General features: G+C 42.7%; 1 long non-coding RNA gene across 1 annotated transcript; it reads left to right on the top strand.

The window, feature by feature from the left end:
* The first annotated feature begins 598 nt into the window (after positions 1 to 598).
* LOC119785649 lies at positions 599 to 835 on the top strand. Its single transcript, XR_005281066.1, has 2 exons — positions 599 to 680; positions 748 to 835. It is a non-coding gene; the product is annotated as an uncharacterized LOC119785649 (long non-coding RNA).
* Positions 836 to 6,264: the final 5,429 nt, after the last annotated feature.

Here is a 6,264-nt window from a genome sequence, read left to right as displayed (position 1 = left end):
CGTGGACTCCCGTCGGCGAGGTCGCGGTTGGCAGTACCTCGTCGATTGGGAGGGCTACAGTCCGGAGGACCGCACCTGGGTTCCCGGCTCCTATATCCTCGACCCTACCCTCATCGAGGATTTCGAGAGGTCTCTCCCTTCCACGTCTTCTGGACCGCCAAGAGGCGGTCGTTGAGAGGGGGGTACTGTCAGGATCCAGAGATCTGCCACTTGATCTCCAGCAGAGAGCGCTGTGGGCCTCCTGAGCTGATTCCTCTACACACCTGGAGATCATCAGCTCATCAGAGGTCCACACTACTTAAGCAGCTGCCAGACCTTCCTTTGACGCCGGAGTGTTGACCTAGTTTGGTTAGCGAACCTGAGCCTCAGAACGTCTGAACTTTACATGTAGACTCTAGAGAGGAACTAGTCTTCTAATCGCCTTTGTCTTTTGTGCTCACAGGAAACCCTGAAGCTCTGGATGAGCTCCACCTAGAAACCTGCCTGCCTGCACATGAAAGCCAAATCTGAAGATCTCAGTTTGGATTCCTTCTTCAGCTCTTGGATAGAGCAAGGAACAAACCCAAGCCAGAAACCTTCTAGCTCGGAACTAGACGCTGCTTCTGCTTCAACTCTCTGCCACATCATTGACTCTGGACCTACGGTATCTCACCTCACGGCTCTGTTACAATCTCCTCAAGGTACATCTTGATTCTTCTCTCTATCAATCCATCATCAGCCTGGCTAACCAAACTCTCATCTCTCCAGAAACTCTGAGACCAGTCCCGGACCAGTACCAGAACCAGATCCAGTATTATATCATTGTACATCTTTCAATAAACCTTGTTAAACTTTCCTTCAGACTCTGTTGTGTTCTGCATGTGGGCTAAGTCCTTAAACCCAATCATGACAGAGGGGCCAGCAACTTCAAAGTAATAACTCAGGTTAAAGCAGGAAACTAAGCTGAACAATAACGAGGTGCCAGCAGCACCTCTAGAAGAATAGGGGTGAGAAAAAATACCCGAAAGAAATGCTAGAATAAAGGACGAGTTGATTTGGGTTTTTGTTTTTGTTGAGTGGAGTTTACTTGGTAGCCTAGTCCTACAATCTTTTAATTACCACAAGCTGGTGGTGGACTATTCCCACCCAAATAGGGTATTCTATTTATTTATTTGTTATATTTATTTTTGTCACTTTTCTGGTCACTTTAGTTTATTCTTAGTCAGTATTTAATAACATAACTCAGGTCTTTTAAGTTATTTTTCTTTAAAACAATTCTGTTATGGTTAAAAAAGTTGGTTAAATAAATATTTAAATGGAAGTCTGTGTTTGTGTTCTTTATTTAAATTAAATCATTTAGCAATATCATAAAAAGTCCAGGGAGAGCTGCACATAAAATATGGTTTCAAATCTTTTCAATAATTATTGATATCGATCAATATGCATTTTTTTTTTTATCGATAAGCTTTTTTTCTATATCGTCCAGCCCTATTTTTTATTAACGTTGATTTACCTGAGCTTTTGACGAGAGCCATTATAAACTGTCACTATATAAGCAAACAAAAGGGTATGAAATGTGATGTGGATTCATGTCTTTTACAATATTGTTTACTGCACCCCCACTGAAATGATGGGCAGATGTTTGACAGTTAGATAGGGATAGAGGATGAGATTATCAGTAGATCAGCAGGTCAGATGTGAGTAATGCTCCTGTGGATGGCGTCCAGTAGAAAATTATAGGTTTAGGTGAAAACAGGACGTCTGTCACATAACAGACTGTGGGTATATCTTTAAATATCCAAATCATTAGAGATCCATGAAGGTAATGAAAGGCTTTAATTGAGTAGATATAATAAAAATATGGTTGAAAATGATGGTGAGAAAAATCCTCTATTAAATTCACTCATTGTGGAAAAAAGGAGAGATATGATTTTATTCTTCCAAAAATGCAACAGCGCTTGATTCCAGTCTGAGAACAAAGGGAGATAAAAGCAGGACAATCTGAAAACTTTGGCAGAAGATTAAACAGAAATGTCTGTCAGTGACTTGGCTCCAAACACCTGACTTAAACCAAACAAGTCAAACATTACTGACATCATAAGGAGCTCGTTGGAACATGAACAAATCACACAAAGATAAAAATGCTCTTAGAGGTTTTACAGGAACTTGAATGGATCTGCTTCAATGAATGTTTTTCACAGTACAGTTCAAACGAAGGGTTGACAACAGATGTTGAAATTAACACTTCTATCCGGTATTTAGGCAAATGCTAAAAGCTAACCTACTTCCATAAACCAAATGAAACAGCAAGATGAAAGGTCTGCAGCTGCTTAAACCCTTTCATCTCTCGTGGTTCTCCCTTAGCTTCGTCTTAGATGCTGAAATTCAGTCTCTGCTGCTTTTTAAGACGTTGCTCCTAACATATTCTACGATGTCAGACTTGCTAAATGTGAGCAGCTGTTTTTGATTTATTGATTCATCATTCAACACATCTGTCAGCACTGCCCAGTTCCTAATCAGCCTCCATCAGATCACCTGGCTATAGAGCCAGCTCTCAGACCAGTCACTAGTGCCAGATTACTAAGAGCCATTGGTGAGTTTAGTCAGTTACCAGTCTGTCAGCCTGCCTGATTCTGCCTCCTGATTCTCTGAGCCTCCCTGAACCCTATCAGACCTGTCTTTGTGTGTTTATGGATGTCTGATCTGTTCTCTGATCTCCCTCAGATTCTGCCCTTGATTGTCTCTGGATCTTGGATCTAGTCGCTTTGACTCTGGACCGAACCGAGATTCTGTACTCTAGTTTTTCCTCTTGATCATTCGTCCTGTCCCTGCCCATACGGATCTGATCCACTGTGTTCCCCTGGATCAACAGAGTCACTGTCAAAGAAGGATTCCTCTAAACCAACTTGGACAGATTCAGAAATCCTCGAAGATTCACCAGTGACGTCAAATGCGACAACTTCTTCATAAACTGTCAAAGTTTGCCCCCAAAGTCTGAGAAGGTTAGTGAACCAGAATTCTTCTTCTTCCATTTTGTGGTCATTACAGTCGGATTATAATTTATTGGTTGGGGCTGCAGGGGATCTTATTTTATAAAGGATATTTTATGGCCCATATAGGGCCAATAAATAGAACCAACTTATAATTGTTTAAAAGCCACCGTTTACCCAAGGATTATTACAGACGGACAGACAGACAGACAGACAGACTTTAATCAGTTAATCATCACTCATTAATACACAACAGTCACAGTTAAAAAAATATTGTAAGATAGTAAAAAATAAATCAATAGAACAATAAAAAAGGCACAATATGAAAATCATCACTAAATATAAAAGTAGTGGCATTCATTTGAAATGGTTTCAATTTATTACAAGTAGAAATATATATATATATATTTTATGAATTATCTTAATCTATAAATCAAAATACTGTGAAGCACTAAAGTATTTTGGTAGTACTCCAGAAGCTCGGGGCCCCTATGTGTCAGCTGAGTGAGCGTCTCTGCATCAGGCTGTCACATGCCGTATGTTTGCAGACATCCTTCTACAAACAGACAGTTTCTGACAGATTATCCGGTTTCTCTGCCAGTCCAATAAAATCCTGCTTTTTAATTGGACTCTGGGTTTGATTTTGATCACAAGTTGAACCTTAAGCTGAAATGTCAGTTTGCTGTCTCCTCACATTTCTCATCTCAGCATCACTGCCTCCCTCCTGCTCACACGGCTGCAGACGACACATCTTAATGATGAGAAAGATTGATCTCTGAGTCAAAAATAAACCCTTATCCAACTAGGAGGACACATTTTGGATCCTTGATGTTTTTCAGGTTGTCACTCTGTCCAGGGGTGCTCTGGGTTCTCTCAGGGCTTCCAGGTGGGATAGAAAATAGCAGTATGAAGGTGTGAGGAATGAAAGTCTTCTATGATTGAGTTTTGAATTGCAAGAATGTTGAGCTCCATTTAGAAATAGAAGCAGAGCTGCATTCAGCTGACAGTCACAAAGACTATTTAGGGTAATTTTTTTCCTCTGTGTAGAATTAAAATTCAGTCAGGCACACTTTAATCAAGGGGATGTTTAATCCCTCAGAAGTAATTCAGGTCTGACATCTGTGTTCTTTGAACTTCATGCTTGCCTATGTGCAAATATGAACAGCTTAAGGCAAAGAAAGTAGCATTAAAGACCCCTGGGCAAAGAACTAGGCAGTCAACAAAAACAGACATAATTCCTTTGTTTACGGCCATGAAAAGCAGGCAGGAGGATCCAGAGGGATGGAAATAAGCATCCTCTGGTGGAAACCCTTTCAAAATGGCAGACCACGGCAACAGCACTATATGCTGAATATATATTTTTATCACATCCGCAGGGGTAGCTGTTGTGTTGTTTTGTTTTGTGTGCTGAAAGGGCAGGAGGTGGGGGGGGGGGTGTCTGTGTTTGTGTGTGTGTGTGTGTGGGGGGGGGGGGGGGGGGGGGTTTGGGGGGTTTGTTTGTCGGGATTTATCTAATTGACACATAAATACAGCGGCCCATAAACACATGCCATCCATCCAGAATCTCCCAGAAACCAGATGTGTCACAGGGAAGCATGGATGGATGGATGGATGATGGATGGATGGATGGATGTATGGATGGATGGATGGATGGATGGATGGATGATGGATGGATGGATGGATGGATGGATGGATGTATGGATGGATGGATGGATGGATGGATGGATGATGGATGGATGGATGGATGGATGTATGGATGGATGGATGGATGGATGGATGTATGGATGGATGGATGGATGGATGGATGTATGGATGGATGGATGGATGGATGGATGGATGGATGGATGATGGATGGATGGATGGATGGATGATGGACGGATGGATGGATGGATGATGGATGGATGGATGGATGGATGGATGGATGGATGGATGGATGATGGATGGATGGATGGATGATGGATGGATGGATGGATGGATGGATGGATGATGGATGGATGGATGGATGGATGGATGATGGATGGATGGATGATGGATGGATGATGGATGGATGATGGATGGATGGATGGATGATGGATGGATGGATGGATGATGGATGGATGATGGATGGATGGATGGATGATGGATGGATGGATGATGGATGGATGGATGGATGGATGATGGATGATGGATGGATGGATGGATGGATGGATGGATGGATGATGGATGGATGGATGATGGATGGATGGATGGATGGATGGATGATGGATGGATGGATGATGGATGGATGGATGGATGGATGATGGATGGATGGATGGATGATGGATGGATGGATGATGGATGGATGGATGGATGGATGGATGATGGATGATGGATGATGGATGGATGGATGGATGATGGATGGATGGATGGATGGATGATGGATGGATGGATGATGGATGGATGGATGGATGGATGATGGATGGATGGATGATGGATGGATGGATGGATGGGGAGGAGAGGGGAGAAGGTGTCCACCATCACCTCCACAGTCTCTAACAGGTCTGTGGAATCTGGTTGCATCCCTTGGATCCAGTTTGTGGAGTTAAATCCAGAGAAGAATGAACTCGTTGGAGAGTGGACCGGCAGACTAACGTTGGGCACAGAGGAGTAAAGGAGCGGACTGTCACTTGGTTTTTCGGAAGTGGACTTGAACGGCTCATATGGAGGTTTCCCCTTGCTCAGTGTGACTCAGTTAATTCTTCCCAGGTGGGTAGAAGGTCCAGGCTTATCTAGTGATAAAGGAAGGCTTCCTGCTGAAGAACAAAGACAAAGCAATTTAGACTGGGAGAGACAAGACTAAGGTTAGACTCTACCTTTCTCAGTTTTGGCTAGAGTACACTCTGGCATCAAGGTAGTGACAGTCCGCTGCTCAAAAACTCCTCTGGTAAAGACCCAACAAGCAGCAGGTGTGCGAGGAGGCCCAATGAGAACAGGGCACCATCTGGTGGTGGAGAGAAGAAAAACACAAAAAACAACCCACACAACCTGGAATCCTAACAATATGTTTGCAGTGATTTCATCAATTTAGTGTTAATCAGCAAAAAAATACATATATATTTTGCGTAGCAATCACTGAGTCTGGGAACGGCCATTTTTGCCATTTTTGCCATCTTCCAGCAGTGACATCACGGTGCGGTAAGCCTAGCGCCATTCTCCCCGCTTTACAAGCTAAATCAATGGGAACTACTAGACACAGCTGCAATCAACAACAATTATTGAAGATTTCCAGAGGACTTCACCATTGAAATTCACCAGAGCTATAGTGAAACTGACAATG

The sequence above is a fragment of the Cyprinodon tularosa genome, unplaced genomic scaffold (assembly GCF_016077235.1).
Source record: "Cyprinodon tularosa strain WSP-4 unplaced genomic scaffold, ASM1607723v1 ctg254, whole genome shotgun sequence".
Taxonomy (NCBI): Eukaryota; Metazoa; Chordata; class Actinopteri; order Cyprinodontiformes; family Cyprinodontidae; genus Cyprinodon; species Cyprinodon tularosa.
This window is presented reverse-complemented; position numbering and strand designations above follow the sequence as displayed.